The 27,108-nt window shown below is 40.4% G+C and overlaps 1 long non-coding RNA gene and 1 pseudogene across 5 annotated transcripts; both read right to left on the bottom strand.

Moving 5' to 3' along the window:
- The window catches only part of LOC115666151 (disease resistance protein RUN1-like), a 50,078-nt pseudogene extending 23,430 nt beyond the window's left edge, over positions 1-26,648 (bottom strand).
- On the bottom strand, positions 2,616-11,428 carry LOC115662847 (uncharacterized). Of its 5 annotated transcripts, none has more exons than XR_008814687.1 (8): positions 11,298-11,428; positions 11,099-11,215; positions 10,948-11,015; positions 8,453-8,521; positions 7,631-7,768; positions 7,358-7,545; positions 3,256-3,794; positions 2,616-3,165 (listed from the first exon to the last, which is right to left on the bottom strand). It is a non-coding gene; the product is annotated as an uncharacterized LOC115662847 (long non-coding RNA). The 5 variants fall into 5 exon arrangements; XR_008814683.1 differs by having other exon boundaries at positions 2,731-3,165; positions 8,392-8,521; XR_008814685.1 differs by having other exon boundaries at positions 2,731-3,165; positions 8,392-8,521; positions 11,118-11,215.
- Positions 26,649-27,108: the final 460 nt, after the last annotated feature.

Genomic DNA, 27,108 nt, shown 5'->3' with positions numbered 1-27,108 from the left:
TGCTTTCCCAAGAAAATGAAAGATAAGGAGCTCCTGAAAGTCATCGTGAAAGCTAAGGTTCCTAAAGGTTAAGGATCGATGTCTTTCCAAATTTGTGGGCTTCAGGCTTTGTGGTCAAACGTGTGAATGTTTGTTCGATGAATTTCGATTACGCATTTATCAGGATAAGGATACTTTTGTATGGTGTTCATTTGAGTGTCACGATATTTTTTTTTCGATCACTTAATTGTCATAACTTATGCACAACGCCCACTTGAGTGTTATAATATTTTTTTTATCATTTGAGTACAATATAACTTTTTAATTGATCAGTTGAATATCATAACTTTTTAAAAACATTCACCACAAGTGCTATGTCACAAAGTATTTTCGGCATTTGGGTGAACGTCTTAAAAAAAATTTCCAATTAAATAATCGATTGAAAGTTATGACACTCGAGGGCAGTCAAGTGGTCGAAAAAAAAGTTATAGCACTCAAGCGAGTGTCGCACAAAATTTATGACACTTGTTATAGTCTTATCCCTACATTTCCCTCACGGGGCTACAAGTGGAGCAGTAATGGTTTCCAATTTAGCAGGAAGAACGGTGCTCGTAAATAACAAGCGCACTGGAAAGCCGCGGAATAGAAGCAGAGAGAGAGTCTCCCAGATAGAGAGAAAAAGCAAGAGCTGGCTCATCCGCTGCCGAGTGCGGGCTCGTATGAGCTTCGATTGCTTCATTATTTGATTTTCGAAGCGCGCTCTTTTTGTAGTTCTTGATAAAATTGTACGCACCATTCATGTTTGTTTGAACAAAAGAACACTCAAACGCTAGATCACCTTTCATTTTTTTTTCCTTCTCCAATGACTTACCCTTCCTTTTTTTGCAATTTTCTACTTCAAGATGCAAATCAATCAGGGGGGAAAATATAGGCAAATTTATAAATAAATAAATAAAACGAGTGGATTTAATCGTGGAAGAGCCTCGACCGGCAACGTGGGCATCTCCTTGTGAACCAAACCATGGGTAACTGGATTTAGCTATGGTTGAGCCCCCACCGCTTAATGTGGAGTGAAAGGCTTTTCGTTTCCCGACTTCGGGTGCGTTTGATTCAGCTTTGGAAAGAGGCTTTCTGTCTCGAAAGCTCCTTCTCAAAATATTGAACTGTTTGGTTCAACTTTCGACCTAACATTGGCCAAATGCTAACATTTGGAATGCCGAAAGCCCAAAACTGGTCCGGACCAACTTTGGGCTTTCGGTATTCTACAAATGCTGAACTCAAATTTTTGTCCCCAAACTGCCCTCACTTATTTTGGCTTATTCCGGTTTTGCCCCACTTGTTACTGTTCATCTTCTTCATAGGTGGTCGGCGAGGGAGGCCAGCGAAGGTGGCCGACACCTCCAAATCTCACAACAGAACCACCTCCACATATGGTTCTCTTTGGGTTCCATGTCCCAGATCAAAATGACACCGTTTCTTTCATCGTATATAGCACGATATGATATATCTTGCTATTTCAAACGTCCAGAACGAGCATCAATGGAACAAATCCACCTTGCACATCGTAAAAATTCTGATTTTTGAATGAAGATTACTTAAAATCAGAAGACGATTTTTCTGGACAGGATGAATTTGATTAATATTCTGCCGTTGTCAAATTTGACACGTAAATCTGGTCAGTGAATCCAAAATAGCTAGGGAATCTTCTAAAGAAAATATAGCTTTGGATCATAACGTTCTAATGAATTACCACAAAAAGAATGGTTAAGGGACTGAGATAACTAGACTTAAGAGTACGTGTGGCTTATTCGGAGCAATTGATCCTCCAATTGAGCATCCTCATGGATAGATATGAGATGGCAAGTATCTGCACAAGCGAATAAACATAACCAAATAGATTTCAAGGGAGGAAGCCAATCAGCCTTCAAAATTAGTACTTCGAGAAGATTAAAACTCGGATTTGCTTGTGATGGTCATTGATAGGTTATCCAGGATAAACAATCTTCACTTGTTGGCTCATGAGATCTCACGTATATAGAGTGCATTCTAATCGCTGTCAACGTTGTCAAGGGAATGATTTCTTTGAAGCATCATGTCATACTCCTTGATCAGCTTCCCCGTACCTTGAATCACGCAATTGAAGGGAAACAATACCCTGTTGTCATGGAAAATGATGAAATTCAACCTAATTATTTTATGCAAAGGCAAAGCAGACAAAAAGAAATTTTTATTCACAGTTCCCTATTTCATCAATCAATGTAAAGTTTTGGATATTGAGCATTTTTCGGCCCTAAATGAAAAATACAAATAAAGAAAAGAACTAGCATACCCGAAAAGAACTTGGCTCATGAAAAGGTTTTTAGTTTTCGCGTTCAACGTAAAGGAAAGAAAAAAGATTCTTCATTTCTCCTCTTTTTGGGTTCTCTTGAAAATATGTTTGGTTGGTTTCAAATAAGAACTCCGGATAGGAATGAAAATTTAAACATGTCTGTTGTGGCTTGGCAATCCATCATTTTGTGCTTTCTTTGAACTAATAATCCATCTTTTCATTTGGTGATTACAAAGTACCATAGCGGGCTATCAAGAAAAATGGTCTTATCAAGCAGGAAATGCTGATGAAATTGGCAATACATCTCTGCCATGAATAATGTGACCTTTATTTACTTTTGAAAGGATACTGTTAGAATAAGTGATCAACTTTCAAGAAGCATCTAAATCTCTCCTCTATATACAAGCAACATATATCTTGGATTAGTCAAAAAGAGCCCATGAATTACTTGATGAGTAGGCAAAATTCTAGCCATTGGTCTCACAGTAGAGTCGGTGGATAGACATGCTTGACTTTTATTGGGTACAGTAGCTTAAAGAGCGATGCAGTTCGGGGTAGCCAGTCTCTTAACTCTCTACTTTTTCAGGGTAGATGCAGTTTACTGATAAAAGCAGGAAATGCTAGCACAAAACTAGACTCAGAAAGTTAGAAAGAACATCACATGCAAAAGGCAAAAAACCTATTATCTAATGATAGAAGTAAGGCCTCCTACTATGATTTGTACATGAGATCTGGTGTCCCGATCATCAATTTGGTATCAAGACGAAGGTACCATGAAATCCATAGGGTACTCGTTGAGGCAGAGTGATTTTGGCTACTGGCTCGCCTTCAAACTTCTGCGCATCAATCACGTGAACCTGCAAATTTCACAATCTCAAAATCACATCGTACGTCATTACTGGTAGGCAAAGCTACATGATGATTGTATCAAAACTCTTAAACTTAACCTGGGACACATCTGTTTCTTCATTATGTACCCAAGACAGGATCCAACCACTGTCCTCTCCGACGCCGTCTTTCTTAGGGAGAACACACCCGCCGCAGAAGCTGTCCGTTTTGAAATTATGGTACTCAACCTTCATCAACTTCTTGTGATATCTTCCTCTCTAATTCAAGGCTGCAGTAAGGTACATTTCGACATGTACAATGGATAATTAGAATGACTCGAAACACTTTCACTAATAACTCAGAGTCAGACAGCCTAGGACAAGGTTCGTCGAAGTATAATTTCACTAGACCTCCATATTTAGCCATTCCTGAATCAAACAAGTGATGCGTAAACAATAGGAAACCGGTCTCATGCGCTACTTTGGGCAAGTGGACATGGACTAGAGAGTAGAGACTAGCATTGCATTACCACATTCAGAGCTTGACTTTGAATTGATGACTTGAGCATAACCACACTTGTTACGCAAGCCAGTCAAATTGGCATTTATGAAAGGGAAGTCCATAGACAATTCAGTGCCCCTAAGATTCTACTTCTGAACTTCCCTGTAACAGTCTGAATTTCGATTCTTTTCCTGGGATTCATGAAATGAATATTTTGGCCAATGCACTTATAGTGAGATCTCACCCGGAAATGCGCATTCTCGGGATGCTAACCTTAGGGGTAAGGCTATTACGGGATTGAGTTCGCACGACCAAAGAACTCGACCTGGGTTCGATCTTCGACCATATGGATTGACGAGGGAATGTTTTGAGCCAACCGAGACCGATCTACTTGATTGATCGTGTCCAAAGGGCACTAGCGACAGACCCTCGCAATTATATGACAACCGAGGTCGTCCCGGGTGGAGTAAACCTAAACGTGATTTGACTTAGTGTCGGTCACGGGTCGAGAGCGCGTAATTCCAATGAGCCACCCGTTAGCCAGAGATAAGCTAAAGTCGCGATTGCTCGATTTTAGTCATTTCTTGGAATTCGGGCCCGGGAATCGAGAATTTTGAAAGTGACAATTTTGGATGGCCGATGACGTTTTTGGCTTGGCCAACCTTGGGGCCACTCATTTCTGCAAAAAAATGGATTTCGGTCCGGGGCCGGAAAAATTACGGTTTTGCCCCTGTGGGCACCGAGGCTGGATTCGGAGGCCGTTTGAGGTTATTTTTCGCGGCCAAGGTCATTTTGGGGTGGCCACGCACATTTAGAGTGGTTTTGGCCAAAAATTGGAATTTCGACAAAAATTGGAAAAATAATATTATTTTATTCCCGAGACTTTGACGTGGATTTTCGAGGGCTTGCGCGATGAATTTCGTGATTCCGACGCCATATTATGTTGGCCACGCACATATGGAACACGTATGTGCGAAAATTGAAATTTCGGTTCGGGATCGGAAAATTACGAAAATGCCCCTAGGCCATTTTTGATTAATTCCGAAAATTGGATTTAATTTTGGGATTAACCAAGGTGAGTTAGGCTTAACTCAGGTCTGGTCAACCATGGTTAAGAGCAAATGACCATTCTACCCCTAAATTATTGGATTGGATCAAATTTGGGCCCTTGGATTAGGGGCAAAATTGTCCAATGGGCCTAGATTGTGACACTTGGACTCCACTAAGCTATCTTTGACCCATTTGACCGGATAGTCTTCTCTCTCTCTCGTGCGCACCCATTCAGCCATATTTTCCCCGAATTTTCCTCTTCTTCTTCACGTTTCGGTTCTGCAGTCCCGTTTCTGCCATTTTCGATCGTTCACGCCGAACAAACATTCCGGCAGTCGCTTGCCCCCTAAGCCAACATCACCAGCAACCATTTCCACCTCTGTGCAGCCACCACAGCCCCGGCTTTTGTCCAAAACGGCCTTGTTTCTCTCGTTTTTCTCTTTCTCGGTCTGCAACAAGCAGTCACCGCCGGAGCTTCGCCGGAGCTCCGATCGCCATTCCGTCGACACCCGGCCGTGCATGGCCCTCGCCAGACGTCGCCGTCCGACACCGTCCGTACAAAGTGTCCGTACGGTTCATCGTTCACACGTACGTACGGATCACTTGCTTCGCCGCCGGGCCGTGGGCGCCGCATATGCACCGGCACTCGCGCAGGCCACCGTCCCCAGCCCTGTCCGTACGAAAGCACTGTTCACGCCCGTCCGTACGGGGTGCACTGCTCACGCCGTCCAGTACATCGCCGGCGACATTTTCTGCTGGCCGGGCTGTCCCGCCCGTTCAAGCCCCGATTCTGTATCGCCTTTTTGGGTAAGTGTTTTCCCCAAATGTCATTTAGGACCTCGGGTATTTCTAGACTCGTTTGAAGTTCGGTTTAAGTGATTTTAGGGACTGTTTGCTGGCTGTGATATGCCGTGTGATGTGCTGTGAGTGGCTGTTCGATACGCAGTTAGTACCATTAGGACCGGCTCGTAATTTTATGAAAGTGCCGTGAAGAGCCGGGAGTGAGATATGGTGATTTTGAGGGCGAAAAAGACTGATTGATGGCTGTGATGTGTGGTTTTAGGTCTTTGTGGGGTGCTTTGTTTGTCGTGTGGTTGGTACTTGGTTAGGTCCGGCCCGAGATTTTGTGAAATTGTCGTGAAGGGCCTGAACTGATTTGATAACGTTTGGGTGTGGAGAAATGCCAGTTTGTGTGTTGATCGTGTGTGTTGTGATATGACTGTGTGGTTGTGGCCGATTTGGGATTGTGCTTGGGGCGATTGTGGGTCGCCATGTGTCGCGTGTGTGTGGCCGTGAAGTGTGGTGGTGTGATAGTGCATTCGCGTATTGTATTCGCGTGCCAACAATGTGTGATTGGGTGTTCGTGCGGTGTTTGTGTGACGAGGTTGTGTAAATGTGAAATGTGTGTGAAGTGTGTATGTTTGGCAGTGTATTTGTGTGGTGGCGTGGCAAGTGTGGTTTGAGTGGAACGAGGATATGGAAATGTGGTTTGGTTGGAAAGGTCCGTCCTGAGGCATGTACGTTTACGCGGGACGATGCCGTCCCTGACGAGGTGACGATGCCCGGCCTGACGAGGTGTCGATGCCTGACGTGGTCAGAAGACCGTTGGCCTGATGCGTTTACGCGGGCGCGGTAGAAGGAAAGTGTGTGTAGGATTCCGTCCTGAGGCGTGTACGTTTACGCGGGACGATGCCGTCCCTGACGAGGTGACGATGCCCGGCCCGACGGGGTGGCGATGCCTGACGAGGTCAGAAGACCGTTTGGCCTGATGCGTTTTACGCGGGCGCGGTAGTGGTGGAAAGGTTGAGAATGAACAAGAATTGGCGGGACGAGTGAAATTAAGAAAATGACGCGTGGTGTGAGTTGGTGTGCGAGTGTGTTTGTATCGCGAGGTGTGATGCTCGATTATGGGGTAAAAACTGCTAGGCATGGTATGGGACGTGCCCAAGTGGGTTTTGCTCTATAATCGGGCACGCACGGCCTTGTGATGTATTTCGTGGCATACTTGGATGTGTGGTTGACTAACGTGCGAGGGACGTGCGTGAGGAATTCCAGGTAGGGTCGCATGTGATTGTTAGTTGGGTGATCGTTGTGTGTTATGTGTGTTTTTCGTCCAGCGGTACGTGAGTGCCTACGTGGGGTTTGGGGTTGTACACTTATTGAGATTCGTCTCACGGTTGTATAACCGTCACTTTGCACCCCTACCCTAAACCCGGAAGTGCGCCTTTTCTTTTTGGAAGTCCTGGGAGCTACCGTTGGTACCTGTGGAGCCGCAGGTGAGTTCCGGAGATTCGAGCGAGAGATTCGGAAGCGTACGGAGGAGGGCGATCCTTAGGTTTTTCCTTAAGATTTTGGGGGTTGTGTAAATCGGGTTGACCCATAGGGAAGTTAAGTTAACTGGACTCGATATTTTGTTGACGGTGATTTCGGATGCTAGTTTGTTAATTATGCCTGTAATATGATGTTTGTATATTTGGTGTTGTATGAATATGTGGTTGCTGGATTGTTCTGTTGTTCTACCCCGTTGTCGTCATTATTTGTCCGGGGTTTTGTTATTCGCTTCCGCATGTGGCTCTGATGTTTGGGTTGGGTCGGCGACGTTCCTGGGACGTCGCATCATTTCGACCGGAGCAGGGGATGCCGCGAGCTCGTTCGGGTTCGGGGCGTGACATTCCCCAATTTCCATGTTCAATCTCCACTCGTAGGCACAGGTAAACAGATAGCCTCCATGTTTATTAGCATTTTGCATCCACCGGTTCTCTAAAGTTGAATCCTCTTGAGAACCAATCGAACTTGTTCATACCCCAACAGGGACACGGAAACACCAATGTAAGAGCTCTGCATCTTCTCACCACAACCTGCATTGTTGAGCAAGATCATTCAAGTTGAGGCTTAGTCTAAGAGGATTTTAACCTTCAAATTAGGCTTCTAGGAAAAATATACCTCCTAACCGTCCTCAAAGCAGCTGAATATGTGAAATGTGCAGCTTGATTCTACATAAAACCATCAGACTGAACTCACGTCTCCATAACGTAGCATCACCCCTATCCTCGCATATCTTCCTCGTCATACTTCAGTAACCTACATTCCAAGAAAACGATTAGCTGCTTCAACAAACTAAAAAACTTTCACTAAGAAAGGCATTAACGGCTCCTGCAAATCAACGCTACATCATGAGATCAACTTGTTATCCACTAAATCAATTAGCACCGAAACATGCCGTAATATGCCAGTGAGGAATCTCCATCTTTCCAGAGCAGTCTTGACACCAAAACTCTCACAAAGCAATTACAACGTCCAGCTCTGCTTACATTCCTATGCCAAAACAAATAGTCCATTTACACAGGTTCACTCCTAATCTCACAACAGAACCACCTCCACATATGGTTCTCTTTGGGTTTCATGTCCCAGATCAAAATGACATCGTTTATTTTGTCGTGTACAGCACGATATAGTATATCTTGCTATTTCGAATGTCCATAATGAGCATCAATGGAACAAATCCACCTTGCACAGCGTAAAATTTCTAATGCTTGAATAATTATAACATAAAATCAGAAGATGATTTTTCCAGACCGGATGAATTTGATCGATATTCTGCCCTTGGTCTAATGTGACACGTAAATCTGATCAATGAATACAAAATGGCCAGTGAATCTTGTGAAGAAAATATAGCAGTGTATCAGAACATGCTAATTATTTACCATGAAAAAGAATGGTTAAGGGACTGAGATAACTGTAGTTAAGGGATTTCCTGAAGAGTACATATGACTTATTTGGAGCAATTGATCTTCCAATCGAGCATCCTCGTGGAAAATATGAAATCGAAAGTATCTGCACAAGCGAACAAACATAACCAAATAGATTTCAAGGGAGGAAGCCAATCATTCTTCAAAAGTAGTACTTCGAGAAAATTATAACTCAGATTTGGTTGGGATAGTAATTGATAGCTCATCCCAGACGAACAATCTTTATTTGATGGCTCATGACATCTGACGTACATGGAATGCATTCTGATCACTGTTTGCATTGTCAAGAAAATGATTTCTCTGAAGCTCACATCATTCTCCTCGATTAGATTTCCCATTCCTTGAATCACGTAAGAGCAGGAAACAATACCCTGTTGTCATGGAAACTGACTAAATTCAACCTAATTATTTTATGTAAAGGGAAAGAAGACACAAAGAAAATTTTTATGGACACTTCCCTCTTTCACCAGTAAATTTAAAATTTTGGATATTAAGTATTTTTCAGCCCAAAATGAAAAGTACAAATTAAAGAAAAGAACTAGAAAACCGAAATGAAGTTGTAAGGGGCCCTTTGGTCCATGAAATGGTTTTTAGTTCTCGTTTTCAATGTAAACGAAAATTAAATTATTTTTCATTTCTCTCTTTTTTTGTTCTATTGAAATGTGTTTGGTCGATACAAACAAGAACTTCGAATAGGAATGAAACTTTAAACATGCTTATCGTGTCTTTGCAATCCATCATTTTGTACCTTCTTTAACTAATAATCCATCTTTTTATTCGGTGATTAAAGAGTACCATGGTGGGTTATCAAGAAAAATTTCTTATCAAGTAGGAAATGTTAAGTGCCCTTGGACCAGATAGTTTTAAAGGGAAATTTTTTCAGTTCCGCTAGGAGACTCTTCAGTTCAAAGTATTTGTAGCAGTTAAAGAATTTTTTTCCTATCAGGAAAACTGAATCCTGATTCAAACCCACATTACTCTAGTTCCAAAAATTCCTAACCCAGAAACTCTTGATCAATTCCGTCCCATTAGTTTGTGCAATTTTGCCTACAAAATCATATCCAAGGTAAAGGGGAATAGACTCAAACCTTAGTTATCGAAATTGATAGCTCAAGAGCAAAATGCATTTGTGAGTGGGAGACTTATCCAGGACAATATCATGATAGTGCAAGAAGTGTTGCATCAACTAAGAGCAAAGAAGAGGAGGAAAAAAATTCCAGGCAGTTTTGAAACTTGACATGAAAAAGGCGTATGAGAGAGTAGAATGGGATTTCTTGGAGGCATCATAAGAAAACTGGGCTTTGATGAAAAGTGGATTACATGGGTTATGAAATGTGTATCTTTAGTCTCATTTATTTCCTTATCTCTTTAAATTGGTAGCAAATGTTTTACTCTAATGATGAAGAAGGCAATGGAGGATGGCTGTATAAATGGTATTAAGCTCAACTCTTTTTGCCCTACCATATCACATCTCTTATTTGCGGATGACTCCATCTTCTCTTTAGATGGGAGAATTCAAGAATGCCATTCTGTATCAAATGTACTGCATCAGTATTGCTTTGCTACTGGATAGGAGATAAACCTAAACAAATCGGGAATATTCTTTAGCTCAGGGTGTCCATAGACCTTAAGAGCCAATATGGCTTATGAACGGCGTGTCCCTGAACTAGATAAAACAGGAAATTACCTTGGAATTTCTTCGGATTGGGGAGAGTCTAAGAAGAATATGTTTCCCTGGATACTCGGAAGAGTTAACAAAAAATTGGAAGGCTGGAAGGAATCTTTAATTTCTAAAGCAGGGAAGGAGATATTACTAAAAACAGCAGTGCAGGCTCTTCCTCAATCTGCAATGTCAATTTTCAAGATTCTTATTTCCATATGTAAAGCGATTGAATAGAGAATGACAGCATTTTGATGGAAAAGGAAAGAATCTCACTCTGGTATGCATTGGAAGAGTTGGGATTTCTTGAAGCAAAGGCAAGACAATGGAGGCATGGGATTCAAAGATTTTCTTTCTCTTAATAAGGATTTCTTAGGAAAGCAAGCCTGGAGATTAATGCACCAGTCTTCCTCTTTATGGGGTCAAATTTTTAAAGGAATATACTTCCCAAAAAGGAGTTTCCAGCATGCTGGGAAAGGGCACAGACCCTCTTGGGGCTGGCAAAGCTTACTAGAGGGAAGAGACACAATCTCAGAATCTTCAATATGGACAGTGGTAACAGGAGAAGCAATCAGTATCAGAAAGGACAAATGGTTCAAAAGAGGTGTAATTGGAGCGCCAGCCAGCGAATGAAAATGACCCACAACAGGTAATAGAACTTATAAACCACGAAGAAAATTCCTGGAATGAACCTCTTCTTCAAAATATTTTCAAAGAGGGCACTGTGAAGGACATTCTGGCTATTCCTCTAAGAAGTAAGAACCCCACTCTATTCAAGACAAACTGATGTGGATATATTCATCAACAGGAAATTACTCAGTAAAGAGTGGCCACAACTACATAAGACTTACCGAGACTATCCAAAAGCCCTAATGGCCTCCTCATCTTTCTCGGCTCCTCGAGCTTTATGAAATGAGATCTGGAAAATGCGAACAATCCCTAAAATTAAGTTCTTTCTATGGAATGCATATCAGAATAGTCTACCCACAATGGAGGACCTACACAACCGAAAAAATAGTACCAGATCCTTACTGCTCATTGTGCAAAGACCAGGTGGAATCCACAGAGCATCTCCTTCTCTTTTGTCCTTGGACGCGAGACATATGGGCTCAACCATCCCTAAACATTCAGGTTTCTTCCCAGGGGTCAAGCAGAATAGAGATATGGCTAACGCAATTCCTTGAAAGCACAGAAAACCCACCTTCTCTGGCGCTTGTAGCAACCATCTTTTGGTTTATTTGGACTTCCCGCAACGACTTCATCTTTCGAAAGAAACCCCCTAGATCCAGTTCAAGCAGTACAGGAAGCTGTAACTTCTCTCGGAAATTACAGGAGTGTTGGGAAAAAGAACAGTATATGCGAAAAAGGCCTGGATAATTTTCCCACTACTATTTCTGTGACAATTAAATAGGATAAAATATTTGATGAAAGCTGTAAAGACGAATAGTAAATAACACCAGAATTTTAACGTGGAAACCCTCCAAGGTGAAGGGAAAAACCACGGGACCGTAGTCCACTTCAAACTTCCACTATGATAAATAATGGGATACAACTTCACCCTAAGGTGGATCTCCCACTGTCTTCAATTTGTGGATCTGAACCTCTCACAAACTGGATAACTCTCTTGAAGATAACTCTCTTGGAAGAAGAAGATTGTTTCTTCCGCTATACTATGATCTTCTTGCTTTTTGTATATATCTCTCCATTGAGGAGGACTCCTATTTATAGGAGCAAATGCAATCCCAATTGGAATTGTACGATATGAAAATCACGGTGATTTGTTTCCGAAACATTCATGATTTTCTGGATGTGGAAGATCATGTTGATTTATCTCCCGATCTCTCTTGATTTTCTTTCCCCCTCCCTTTGGCCTCTCCAATTGGGAGTGACCTACTCAACAAATCTCCCCCTCACGAACAATTCGGAGAGGGTGTCAAACCTGCAAAAGTTCGACAAGCTTGCATCTTCACTATAGATAGGGATTTTGTCATCATATCTGAGCCGTTGTTGTCAGTGTGTATTTTCTTTAACTGCAAGGCTTTTTCTTCCAACACATCACGTATCCAATGATATCTGATATCAATGTGTTTGGACCTGGAGTGGAAAGTTGCATTTTTGCTGAGGTGTATTGCGCTTTGACTATCCGAGTACAAGATATACTTCTCTTGGTTATGGCCCACTTCTTGTAGGAACTTCTTCATCCACAAGAGTTCTTTACATGCTTCCGTTATCGCAACATACTCTGCTTCGGCAGTAGATAGGGCAACACATTTTTGTAGTCGAGATTGCCATGAGACTGCTCCCCCTGCAAAAGTCATTAGGTACCCCGATGTAGACTTTCTTGAGTCCACATCCCCTGCCATGTCTGCATCCGAAAAACCTTCTAACATGGTTTTATCATTACCAAAGCATATACAGTTATTAGAAGTACCTCGGAGATACCTGAATATCCATTTGACTGCTGCCCAATGTTCCTTACCGGGATTGGATAGGAACCTGCTTACCACACCAACTGCATAGGCGATATCAGGCCTCGTGCATACCATCGCGTACATTAGGCTGCCAACCGCCGATGCATAAGGAACCTTTTCCATTTCCTTCTTTTCTGTCTCACTTTTCGGGCATTGCTCCAAACTGAGCTTGAAGTGGTTTGCAAGTGGAGAACAAACTGCTTTGGATTTATTCATGTTAAATCTTTCAAGAACTTTATTAACATACCGTTCTTGAGATAACCAGAGTTTACGGTTCTGCCTATCTCGGAAGATTTCCATCCCAAGAATTTGTTTTGCAGGTCCTAAATCCTTCATCGCAAAGGACTTGCTTAATTCCTTCTTTAAGTTGTTGATCTTGCTTTTATCCTGGCCAACAATTAGCATGTCATCGACGTAAAGCAAAAGAATTAGGAAATTACCATCGGTAAATTTCTTGACGAACACGCAGTGATCAGCGGTGGTTTTGTTGAACCCATTTTCTTCCATGAATGAATCGAACTTTCTATACCACTGTCTTGGTGCCTGCTTGAGCCCGTAAAGACTCTTCCTCAGTCTACACACAAGATTTTCTTTGCCTTTGATTTTGAAGCCTTCAGGCTGATCCATGTAGATCTCCTCGTTTAGATCCCCATGTAAAAATGCAGTCTTCACGTCAAGTTGCTGGACCTCCAAGTTCAAGCTTGCTGCCAAGCCAAGAACAACTCGGATAGAAGACATTTTAACCACAGGTGAAAATATCTCGTGGAAGTCGATATCTTTCTTCTGAGCGAATCCCTTCACAACCAACCTTGCTTTGTATCGTGGTTGTGAGTTACCTTCTTCAGTCTTTAGTCTGAACACCCACTTGTTTTTTAGAGCTTTTCTTCCTTGTGGCAATTTGACTAAATCATAAGTATGATTTTCGTCTAAGGATTTCATCTCCTCTTGCATAGCTTTTAACCACTTCTCTTTGTGCTCGTGGAACACAGCTTCTTGGTAGTTCTCTGGTTCTCCCCCGTCAGTGAGCATCATGTACTCGTTGGGAGAATATCTACGACTAGATTGTCGTTCACGGGTTGATCTCCTCAATTGAGGTTCTAATGGGACCTGTTCAATAATTGGTTCAAGTTCAGTTGAAGTAGTCATACCTTCAATGCTAGATTCAGCTTGCTCATTATTAGAATCAGTAGGAGGAGCGATTGGGCCAAGATCAACAGGGTATTCGTCTATTGATTGAGATTTCTTGTGCTTCTCGAAGTCCTCGATTGTCTGATCTTCAAGAAATACCACGTCCCTACTTCTGACTATTTTTCGGCTAACGGGGTCCCAGAGTTTATAGCCGAATTCTTCATGAGCGTAGCCCAAAAAAATACATTGTTTTGATTTCCCGTCAAGCTTTAATCTCTCATCCCTGGGAATGTGAACAAATGCTCTACAGCCGAACACCTTCAAGTGGACGTAAGAAGCATCTTTACCGGTCCAGACACTTTGTGGTACGTCACTGTCAAGTGGTGCTGAAGGTGATAGGTTGATTAAGTCAACTGCCGTCCTCATTGCCTCACCCCAAAAGTGGTTTGGCAGCTTTGCGCTGGAGAGCATGCATCTGATTTTTTCGCAGATGGTTCTGTTTATCCGCTCCGCGACACCGTTGTGTTGAGGTGTTTTTGGTACGGATCTTTCTAGTTTGATCCCGAAACTTTTGCAATAATCCTCGAAAGGTCCTCGGTATTCACCACCGTTGTCTGAACGCACACACTTCAATCGCCTTCCTGTTTCTCTTTCAACCTTCATATGAAATTGCTTGAAGATTTCCTGCACTTGATCTTTAGTTTTCAAGGCAAATGCCCACACCTTTCTAGAGTGGTCATCAATAAATGTTACAAAATAAAGCGCACCTCCAAGTGTTCTAGTTTGCATTGTGCATACATCAGTATGTATTAAATCTAAAATTTCATCTTTTCTAGATGGTGGGGAATTACGAAATGCTACTCTGTGTTGTTTTCCCATAATGCAGTCGACACAAGAATTTAACAGTGTACCTTTCATTCCCGGTAGGAGTTGCTTTCCAGTGAGAATCTTGAGTCCTTTCTCACTCATGTGTCCGAGTCTTTTATGCCATAACTCGGTGGTGACTCCTTTCCTGTTACATTCACCTCTCCTCTACACAACTTGGATTGTGTGATGTAGAGAGAGAGCAAGTTTTTTCTCCTTTGGCTACCACCAAATTACCTTTAGTAAGCTTCCATTTCCCATTACTAAAGAAATTGCTGTAGCCTTCATCATCGAGCTTGCCGGTAGATATAAGATTGAGACGTATGTCCGGAACATGTCTTACATCTTTGAGTAAAAGCCTACATCCAACATTAGTCTCCAAATAAATATTACCCATACCAGTAATTTTGGATGTACCGTCGTTTCCCATCTTTACAAAGCCAAAGTTGCCGGTGGTGTAAGATGTAAAAAGATCTTGACGAGCCGTGACATGGTAGGATGCGCCGGAGTCGACTACCCATGTCGAATCTTGGGATGCATGATTAATGGAATCATCACTTTGAATAATGATTACCTCGTCTGCAATATTTGTGGTGTCATTCGTATGGTTCTCGTCAGCTTTGTTGATGTTATGACTCTTTGATTTTTCTGCCTTTAGCTTTTTGCATTCTCGGATGAAGTGTCCCAATTTACCACAATGATGGCACTTCTTGTCTCGTCCGAAGTTGGATTGGGACTTTCCTCGCCGCGATTTCGAAAATTTCGGCTTTTGCTTCTCCCTCTCCGTTCTTGATTTTCTTGTCGGTTAATGACAAGGGCCTCGGATTCCAGTTTGACTCCGCTCTCTTTTCGCCGGGATTCTTCATTCAACATTCTATCTTTTACCATGTCCATGGTAAGCTTGCCGTCAGGAGCCGAGTTGCTGACTGACACAACAAGTGTGTCCCAGCTTTTCGGCAAAGAGCTAAGTAGCAAGACAGCGCCCGCAACTCATCATCTAATGTCATCTTCATAGAGTTGAGTTGGTCTACTATACCTTGGAACTCGCTCATGTGTTCCGAGACACTCGCTCCCATCTTCGTATTTCAAATTCACGAGCCGCCGCATGTGATTTGCTTTATTTTGCGCCGTTGTTCTTGCATACATTTTCTCTAATTTTTGCCAAAGAACACCAGCATCATGTTCATTAGCAAAATTTTGAAAAATACTCTTGTCGATCCATTGCCTGGATTTGAGCAAAGACACTTTCGATTGAGCACCATCCATTCACTTTCGGACATGGTCGTTGGTTTGCCACCAGAGGACGATGTCGATTTGTCTTTCGCGGCAGGATCTACCTCCTTGGACGTTGGTGTTGGTTCCTCCATTGGTATCACGATTGGCCTCCAAAGGTCTTTAATGTATAGCAGATCCTCCATCTTTGGTTTCCAGATCGCATAATTGAATGCGGTCAATTTTATCATGTTGCCAGAATTCTCCTCCATTTAATTCTGCACAGAAAAATAATATATAGAGCAACCTAGCTCTGATACCACTTGTTGGGAAAAAGAACAGTATATGCGAAAAAGGCCTAGATAATTTTCCCACTACTATTTCTGTGACAATTAAATAGGATAAAATATTTGATGAAAGCTGTAAAGACGAATAGTAAATAACACCAGAATTTTAACGTGGAAACCCTCCAAGGTGAAGGGAAAAACCACGGGACCGTAGTCCACTTCAAACTTCCACTATGATAAATAATGGGATACAACTTCACCCTAAGGTGGATCTCTCACTGTCTTCAATTTGTGGATCTGAACCTCTCACAAACTGGATAACTCTCTTGAAGATAACTCTCTTGGAAGAAGAAGATTGTTTCTTCCGCTATACTATGATCTTCTTGCTTTTTGTATATATCTCTCCATTGAGGAGGACTCCTATTTATAGGAGCAAATGCAATCCCAATTGGAATTGTACGATATGAAAATCACGGTGATTTGTTTCCGAAACATTCATGATTTTCTGGATGTGGAAGATCATGTTGATTTATCTCCCGATCTCTCTTGATTTTCTTTCCCCCTCCCTTTGGCCTCTCCAATTGGGAGTGACCTACTCAACAAGGAGATGGAATTCAAAGCAAAAAATCGGACCTTGACGCTCCCACCTCTTTTGAGAAATGGAAAACCCCCAAAGGTCGGATCTTTAAAGGTCGCCACTGATGGATCCCTTCGTCGAAAGCTCCATGGAAGGAGCAATCGCCTGCATCATTCGAAACTCAGTGAACGGCTTGAGGAAATGTTGATGAAATTGGCGATACATCTGGACAATGAAGAGCGTGACCTGCTTTTATTTACCTTGGAAAGGACATGCGAATCGTTCCGACATCGTGGCCAGAGCGCTCGACTGATCAGAGCGTTAATTTCATGAACCGATTGTTTCTCTGCTGCAGCAGCGCAATGACCGATATTCCAACAAGTTGCATCGCTCAACTTCTTCGTTTGGCGGAAAATATTCTCCTTTTGAAAAATATTTTCTCGAAAGTCATTTTCTTGGAAAATATTTTCCTGGAACATAATTTTTCGATGTTCGACGACCAATATGAAAAAACTTCGGAAAATATTTTTCGCCGGCGGCGGCGTCCGGCGGCCGGCGATCAGCGGCGGCGACGGCGGCGGCAGCAAGCCGACGACGCCAACGTCCGGCGTCTGCCGGCGGCGGCCGACGACCGACTACCAACGTCCGGCGTCCGGCGGTGGCCCGGCGGCGGCGGCGTCCGGCGGCGGCGTCCGGCGGCGGCCGGGCGGCGGCGCCGGCGTCAGCGGCGACGACCGGCGGAGGCAACGCAACCGGCGGCGGCCGGCGACCGGCGACCAGGCAGCAGCGGTGGCCGGCGATCGGCGGCGGCGACCGCGGCGGCCGGCGGCCGGCGACCTTAGTGAAGAAGAAGAAGAAGCTCCGGAAAATGATTTCTGCTTTTGAAGAAGCGGAAGTTATTTTCCGTAGACTTAGGTTATTTTGTGAGGGGGGGAAGGAAAATATTTTCCCACGGAAAACGTTTTCCGCCCCCCGAACACGGGAAAACCCGGAAAATATTTTCCGGGAGAATATTTTCCGCCAAACGAAGGGAGCCTTTATTCCCGGACCTCCGTAAGTTTATCCGACTTCTCCCGATATTGACCCCCCACCCCCTCAAACCACCTCACAGATTTGACTCGGCCCTGAACATCATGAAGGTTCGGACAGTCATCAGTGTACAATTCTTCGAGGTTATTGGGGAGCGAGAGGTGTGTTATGGAATTGCACTCCAGCACATTCAAAGCTCTCAATTCTTTCAACCTCTCAAGGCCTTTAATTTCGACTATATTTTTGCAATCAGCGAACCCTAATGCTTGCAGATGTGTTAATTGCGAAATGTCGGGTCTTTCAAGGGACTGGCAGGAATCAATACACAGAGATTCGAAGTTTTTCAATCTGCCAAGGCATTGAACTTGAAATAGATCATCATTCATTAGTGGAGCATCTAACTCCATCATTCGCAAGCCTCTCAAAGACTCCAGCTGTTCAAGGCCCTTGAGGTTGGACAACTTCTTGCATTCACATATAGATAGTTCTTCTAAAGATTTTAATCCTTCCAAACCCCTGATTTCTTCCAGCTCACTGCAGCTTACGATACCTAATTCTAACAAGTGTTCCAAACTCGACAAATTTGGCAACGCTTTCAACTTATCACACCAGAAGACCCCAAGGGGCAAGATTCCTGAAGGAAGCACTGGGATGGATTCCAGATATTCGCAAAACTGCAAATTGAGCACTTCTAGATGGATTAAGTGAGAAAGTTCAGGCAATGTGCGATTCTGACAGGTGACTTCCAAAACTATTAAGCTGGCAGGAAGATCGCAATTAGTTAAATCAAGGTGTTGTCGACAAGATAAGGATTCCTTGATGTCCTTCAGCAATGGACGATGTGGCAGGTTCATGTGAAAGGCAGACATATCTGCTGCATTGGAAATCTTCCCAAGTCTAAGGATCTTCAGTGAAGACAACCCATTTATAGGAACTCCCCCTTCCAAACTTTTGCAATCTATGGCATCCAATTGTTCAAGTTCGCCCAACTTGCTAATAGTACTGGGTAAACTACTCAATTTCTCACAGTAAGCAATTTGTAAAATTTTCAATTTTTTTAATTTCCCAATGGATTTAGGTAATTTCGAAATTTTTGCACATGTCAAATGCAGTTCAGTCAACGATTCTAACTTCCCAATTGAATGGGGGATACGATTGAGACTCCAACAATTACTCAAGTTCAAGGAAGTGAGGCACTCAACATCTCCAATTGAAGTGTGGATTTCCTTCAAATTCTGACAAGATTTCAGGTTCAGCATCTCTAAACTTTCAAACTTAGAGAGATCAGGGGTTTTCTTCAAAGCAATGCACCTAGAAAGATTGAGAACTTTCAACCTCTCCATCTACAAGAAAGAAACATGTTCCAAGATTAGCAGTTGGAAATAGAATGATTCATCATCAAAATGTAACAAAAGAGAAAGCATTTCTCATCTTTACCTTGATTGAACGCCATCCTCCCCAATTTTCACTAATATTACCATCCAATAAATCAAGTATGAGTAATTTCTCCAAAAGAACATTAGTCGCCTCGAAAGAGTCAGGACATTTCTCCCACTCTAGCCATCTTAAATCAGAAAGTGAGTCCTCAAAATCTCCAACAAAATTCACTTTACTCATACGAAGGAACTTCAGGTAAGATATTCTTTTGAAACTCTTTCGGTTCATGAACATGTTTGAGCCATTTTCGTCGAGACGTAGTGCCTCAATATTTCTATTTTCTTCCTACGAAAGAAAAATTGAGGATAGTAAATATCAGCACAGGGCATTCCTCAATCTTGACATGAATAAAAAGTGTCATTAAACAAGGAATAGCATACCGCCCAACCGCCTTTTGTTAGCATATGTCTGCATGCTATTGTGGCCAATGCATTTTCTCTCCACTTACAGAGTATATGTGATCTTTTTATAACTACGCAATCATGTTGTATGTCAATTTTCACTTGCATGCCACAAATTTTAGTGATCTCATGTAATATTCCTCCATGACAATAGTCTATGTTTCTTCTAAGTTTTTATATTAAATTCTGTGACACACGTAGCATTGACTCCCAAGTATTCCCTCCACCGGAGCACATATGGTGTCCCTTCGCAATTGTAAGGACCGTTGCACTTTTGGACAAAAAAAATGTACCCAATCGGATTTATTACAAGCATTTATGCATTCATAAAGCATTACAACTTATTTCCTTTCCGTTCATGAAATATTGTTCAATTTGGCATATGGCTGAATGGAAACGAGAGTGTTTGGTCATTTTTTCTCTAGAAGTGCAACTCTTTGTGTATTCATTTCTTTTCCAATAGACGATTTTTGTGCAATCGAAGCAGTATCTTTTTGTTTCATCGAAAAAAGAATAAGCTTTCAAATTAAAACGCAACTAACTAAGAGAAGAATAATTGACAAAACCTCTCTTTCTTAAAAATTGGTTATCAATAAAAAAAAACACATTACGGCCAATAAAAATACATATTATTTAGTGCACAAAAGCCTATAAAAGTAGGTTAACAAAAAGTTACAATTACACAATCACATTAACGATGTGCATCTATATTGGGAATTTCATTTGTCTTTCTTTTTACCTTAAGGTATTGTCCTTTCATTATATACCCTTCTGCAATTCCATACGGGTGTCTCTCTATTTCCCCAATTATCTCTTTATTTGCATGTTGCGTGACCAAAACTTTCCAGAAATCCACAGATTGCTAGAGAAGAAAGAAATTGAGGAAGGGAAGTTGAGCTTGACTTTTCAATTTTGGAGATTCAAGCTCGAATTTTCAATTTTGGAGATTCAAGCCCGAAAAGATCAACACTAATCCTAAGATGAGCGCACTAGTCAATCAGCCATCATTCAATTTGCGCCAATTGAATGACACCAATTATCAAGCGCGTCTTCTATCTATTAGAGTTTCTATTTTCATCCCAACAGTTTTACTTTTCTTACTTATATCATAGCGTCATTGGAATTTTTACATCAATTGCAAAGAGCCGACAATGAAAAAGGCTGATTGCTTCTTTCACATTTTTGCATGCGAAATAACATAGGGAGTTTTAGTACCCTTGATTGCAAAACCAAAATTATTGTCTCATGGAATTGAGTGAGATTAAAATTAAATAATCCTGTCGATCTAGTACTTTAATAAACGTCAATTATCTTCATGTATTTCCTTTGTTCTTTGATTTGGCCAAATCTTTGCTATAGTTAAAAAAGATGCTTTCGGTGCCAGTTTGCCGGGAGAATCAAGATATAATTCAGCCTGACTTAAGAATTTGTTAGTGCATTTGTGCATTCACATAAAAATCTATGATTTGGTATTTAAGGTTCGCGATCATTATTACTATTTTTCTCTTTTTGTATTCTATCATTTCTTAGTTTCTTTTCCAGTTATCTTATTTGATATTTAATATCTGTTTTTCTCTCCGCTCCTACAATCCTATCAATTCGAACATCTAATATCTAACAATAGTAATTTTTCTATCTTCTCTTTGCCCATGGGCACGCGCGTAAAAGGCTCTATGACCCTTACAAAGAAAGGCTCGTTGATTATAGAATAGAGGTCAATATTGAATTACACTGAATGCAGATAAATTGAAGATGAGTAGTATATAGTTTCTTTCAAGGAAAATTATCAAAAAAGTCCTAAACCTATTGCAATTGTGCCAATTCAATCATAAACTTGTTTTTTTTTGTCAATTGAGTCCTAAATCTTTTACATTTATGCCAATTCAGTCCACCCAGCCAATTTTTGCCAGAAATCATTGACATGAATGTCAGCCATCCTACGTGCAGCCGACACTAACAATGGACAATTTTTAATAATATTTTAATATTTTTTGAATTATTTTGTTCTTTTATTTTTCCTTTTCGTTTCTTTTCTTTCTCTTTCTTTTTTTTTTCCTTCCCTCCTTCTTCTTCCAGCCGATCGCAGGATCTTAGTTTCGGCTAGAGGCGAGGGTCGACAAGGTCGAGCCTCGCCCAACCCATGGCGGGCCGACCTCGCCTTGAGTGGCCATCGAGAGCAAGCTTTGCCAAAGGTCGGTGAGGTCGGCCTCGCCGGCCCTCGCCTTTGGCTGATTGCCGAGTTCCAGCTAGAGGAAGAAGGAGGGGAAGGAAAAAAAAGAAAAAAGAAAGAAAAGAAAAAATGGAAAAAGAAAAGAATAAATAAATAAATAAGTTTGAAAAAATATTAAAATAATATTAAAAATTATCCACGTCAGCGCCGGCCATGCCATGTAGGACGGCTGGCGTCCATGTTAATGATTTCTGGTCAAAATTAGCCGGATGCACTGAATTGGCACAAATGAAAAAGGTTTAAGACTTTTTTATTAATTCTCCCATTTCTTTCATTTTTCACTATTTCGTCCCTTACTTACTTCCAATTATTTATTTTCTTAATTTTGATCTTTTCTTGTCAATTTTTCATAAAAAATTACTTTGTACAAACATGTGCAAAATCAATTTTCCGATATTACTTAGTTTATTTTGATCGTAATTTACTGTTCTTTGATTTTGCACAACATTCATTAATGCTAAATTATGTGCTCAAAATACCTATGATTAGATCCGTGCACAGCACGGGTACAAACACCAGTGTATATTACGAAAGCAAGGTAGAATAGCCTTATGTTGTTGCATCACGTGTCAAAATATTGTGAGTTCTAACCTTTTATGTGAATAAACATGAACGATCCAGGTACGCACAGGCAAAGCTCATAATTAAGCCAAAAACCTTAATTATGCGATTTACTCTATAAATAATGTATCTTGAATAGTCTTCCATCATTATATTATGAAATTTGTTTAATTTGACTATAACTCGGTCTAATGACAATACAAGAAAAGCTAAAGTCGCAATTGAAAATTTTAGTTTGATTTTTTTAAATGTATCATTCCTATAACAAGATAAATAAGATTCTTCCATTAATTATAGAATGATAGTCACCCAAATAATGGAGTGCTGTTTCAAGTTAGCAACTAACTCAATCATGTTACTAACATAATTATACATTTTTTGACTATTTGAAAAATTGATAAATTTCAAGGTGCTTCTTCAATTATGGTAACAATATTCCCTGGGTAATACAATAAAAATAATTTTTTGTTCTTTCTATCATGCATTTACATTATCATAGTGCATTTCCGTTGTAAACATGGATAAGACATCCTAGAAAACAAATTGTAAAATTCACTACGCAAGATTTTATTACGTCAAATTGAATAAATTCTTAAGTCCATAGCCAATAGTTATTAGGTGCAAAAAATTTAACTTGGTATTTCCTCTTTTATTTTATTTTTTTGCCGTAAAGTAGAACCTGCATATATTCGATGATGATCAATGATGAAGTTTTTGTTATTTGGTCAAAAATTATAAATTAATCGGCATAAAATTATAGAAAACTTTTATGCATTGTTTAGTATTTTACAATATTATCTTACTTAAATGATATTTGAATAAGTAAATTTCCAAACCTGGGCGACGCTAGGATCTTCAACTTGTAATATAGTAAGAAGCAGTACCAAAACCGCTAGATAATGATGTTAAAACAGCAAAAGAGCAAGATAGTAGAGAGCCAATTATACACAATTTGATAGCCCTTTTATGAGCCTCATAATTATGCATCAAGGATGACATATGGAATACTGACGAGTGCAAACTTTTCATGAGCTAAAGGCCAAACTTGGATCAAAGTAGACAATTTTAGCCAGAAAATGCTAACAACGTGTTGACACTGGTCAAAGACAGAAAAATAACAGTAACAATAACAATGTAAGGGACTGCCATTAGGGAACATAGGAAAGGCCAAAAGTAGACATAATTGTTACCTTGCGTCTTAGAATTTTCAAGGCTTCTTCGTCCCATAGCCTGCTACAATCCCAAGGCTGCTTATCTTCTGGATGGGCGATAACTCTGCCTAGATTTCTCAATTGATCATGCATTCTCAACTCCTTGTTATCATCATATTTTATTAACGAAAGTTCAATCATTCTTGCCAATCCGGAATCTGGGTACAATTGGAGATCCTTCCACAGGTAGGTGGCAATTCTTTTGTCAATTCCAATGAAAAAGCATGCTATGTCTAGAAACATTTGTTGTTCCTTGTATTCTAATGAATCGTAACTTATCTTCAACTTTTCTTGTACATCCTTATGAGGCACCTTCCTCAATTTCTCCAGTGTCTCTATCCATATGTTTTTAGGTTTTCCTTTGAGAAGTGAACCTATAATCACGAGAGCTAAGGGAAGCCCTCCTGTGGTGGCAACAATATCACTAGAAAGAGTCGCGAATTTTGTTGGAGGTTGCTCCAATTCAAATGCATATCTACTAAACAGAAGCAAAGAGTTCTTGTGATTCATTTCTTTGAGTTCATAACTTTTATATTCAGACTTCAAGAGGGCCTTATCTCGACATGTAATGATGATCGTACTTCCTGACATGAAACTACAACCTTCAATCAATTTATCGAGGTGGTCTTGACGATCCACATCATCAAGAAGAATAAGTACCTTTTTTTGTGTGCAACGAGATTGGATCGTATTAATTCCTATATTAGAATCAGGCACTTGATGGTCATGAAGATTTAGGCTGCGCATGATAACTTGCCAAACAGTGTTTGATTCTGTTCTTTTGTTCCCAGAATCAGTTTGTGAAAAGAAATGCGTTTGTTTAATTTTTTGATTCTGAGCACAATTTTGTCAAAAATTGTTCCCAGAATCAGTTTTGGAGCAGAATCAAGACTAAAAAAAAAGTAGCTTCTTGATTCTGGGAACAATTTTGAGAATCAATTTTTTTTTCTTCTTCATTTTCTTGGTTTTTAATGTAGCTTCTAATGTCTGGCCCGAGGACCGCTCTCGCCGAATCTGATGAGAATAAAATATTTTAATAAAAAATATTATTAAAATAAAAAATATTTTATTGGCCATGGCCGGCGACCAGGCCATGGCCAAAAAAATAAAAATATATTTTTAATAAAAAAAATATTTTACCTGCCATAGCCGGTGACCAGGCCATGGCAAAAAAAGAAAAAATATATATTTTTAATAAAAATATTTTAATAAAAAAAATATTTTATCGGCCATGGCCAAATAAAATAAAAATGTATATTTTTAATAAAAATATTATTAATAAAAAAAATATTTTGTAGGTCATGGCCGGCGATCAGGCCATGGCCAAAAAAAAGAAAAATATATATTTTTAACAAAAATATTTTAATAAAAAAAATATTTTATCAGCCATGGCTGGCGACCAGGCCATGGCCAAAAAAAGAAAAATATATATTTTTAATAAAAATATTATTAATAAAATATTTTACCGGCCACGGCCCAAAAAAATAAAAATGTATATTTTAAATAAAAATATTTTAATAAAAAATATTTTTAATAATAAAAAATATTTTACCGGCCATGACCCAAAAAAATAAAAATATATATTTTTAATAAAAATATTTTAATAAAAAATATTATTAATAAAAAAAAATATTTTACCGGCCATGGCCCAAAAAAATAGAAATATATATTTTTAATAAAAAATATTATTAATAAAAAAAATATTTTACCGGTCATGGCCGGCGAGCAGGCCATGGCCAAGAAGGAGGAAAAGAAAAAAAGAAAAGAAAAAAAAAAGAAAGAAATATTAAAATATTTAAAAATATTATTAATAAAAAGAAATTTTGTGACGTTACCAAACGCATTTCTGTTCTTTTTCTATTCCAGGGATGGAATTTTGGGCCGTTAACAAATGCCTTAAAATGCTCGTGAATCAATTCCGGCATGTAATAAAAAGAATCATTTCGGTGCATAATGCTCCTCGGACGCACAGAATCGTTGTCATGCGCAGCCTTAGTATATCCGAGATCAATCGAGATTGCACATGCTCGATACCCTTGCGATTAATTGTTTCTCTAATATCCTTGAGAAAGCTGCGGCACTCAAATTTGTCAAAAAGTTTGTTATAAATAATCGTAGCTAGAGTTGTCTTACCGATGCCGCCCATTCCATAAATCCCGACAACACAAGTGTCAGGACGATCAGTATCCACCAATTTCATAACCTCAGCCACACGACCATCAATTCCAACCAAGTTCACGGGAAGACGTGGTTGAAAATCATATTGCTGCTCACGCAATATTATTTTTACGAGTTCATTTACTAATTCCCCTTCACGCCTGTCAAACAACACAACACAAGACAACTTATTAATGGCTCCACAAAACAAGGATTAAGGATGATAAATAGAAAAGTTCTTCTTCCGACAAGGATTTGTTAAAACAAGGTAAACGACGTACCCTCCAGCAATTTTCTCCGATTCGAATATTCTACGATCAACTGCTTCTTCGAGCGCTCGCCACCCTTGTCGCCTGACCTCGTCGTCAATGCTTGCGTCATTGAAGGCCTTACCAAATTTCCCCTCCATTTTTTTCACCTCATCGAGTTCCACCTTGTAAAGCACCGGATAGACTTTTTGTTCTCCTCTTTTCACGCACTCCATCATCTGAATGATCTCGCGGAGACACCATTTACTAGCAGCATAATTTTCTGAGATGACTGGGATTGAAACCTTAGAGTGCGTGATTGCATTGATAAGATTTGTAGCAATGTCCTCGCCGAAGGGGAGGTCCTTGTCATCTTTGAATATGAAGTTTGGATGGAACCTCAGGCCCACATCGTTGAGTCTATGGTAGAGGTGATCGACGAAGCCATTACGAGTATCAGGACCTCTAAAGCTCAGGAATACGTAGTAATTGTTTCCAATCACAGAGGTGGACGAACTCGAAGCTTCAGTGAATTTTACTCGCTTGGGCTGTCGTTCTTCCATTGTAGTGCTCTCTCTCCCTCTCTCTCTCTCTCACACAGAGACTCGACTATTATGGATAGGTTTGAGCACGAAATGATTACTCAACTACCTCTGCGCCGCATTTATAGCGTGGCTGGTAAAGAGGAAGAAGGGAAAGCAAGAGGCAAGGCAGGAAGATGAAGTAAGTTTGTCGTTTCATATATCGACAACCTGCCCATTGTTCCTATTGACTAAAAGCAACTCAGTCCTTGCCTTCTTGTGGTCCTCACTCCCATTGGCCTTGACAACCTTCTCGGGAGTGTCCAATTTTGTCACGAATTGAGAATTGCGCTCGAATGGATCCAACTTACGAATTAAGTCACAAATTGGGCGTTACACTTCATACACGTGCCTCTCCCAATTTTGTCAGGATTTTGTCAGTGACCGCATTATGGGTACTTCCTAAGCAATCAATCAAGTGAAATTTACCTTTTCCATTAATTAACTGTTCGTGTGTCGTGCACGATCTCATTTTGGCCATCTCAGCAATTGTACCTTCGTGTTAAATCGATTTCGATGCAACATGCTGTTCTGGGTGTGGGATTTTTACTTTTAAGTGAATGAGCTTTCATCATGCACGAGCCTTTTAAAAGAAAAATGTTAGAAGAAAATTTGAAA

Source organism: Syzygium oleosum, unplaced genomic scaffold (assembly GCF_021117445.2).
Source record: "Syzygium oleosum isolate NSW1041296 unplaced genomic scaffold, Sole_v2.1 Sole_v2.29, whole genome shotgun sequence".
Taxonomy (NCBI): Eukaryota; Viridiplantae; Streptophyta; class Magnoliopsida; order Myrtales; family Myrtaceae; genus Syzygium; species Syzygium oleosum.
Note: the sequence above shows the minus strand (reverse complement) of the source record. Positions and strands in the feature narration are given on the sequence as shown.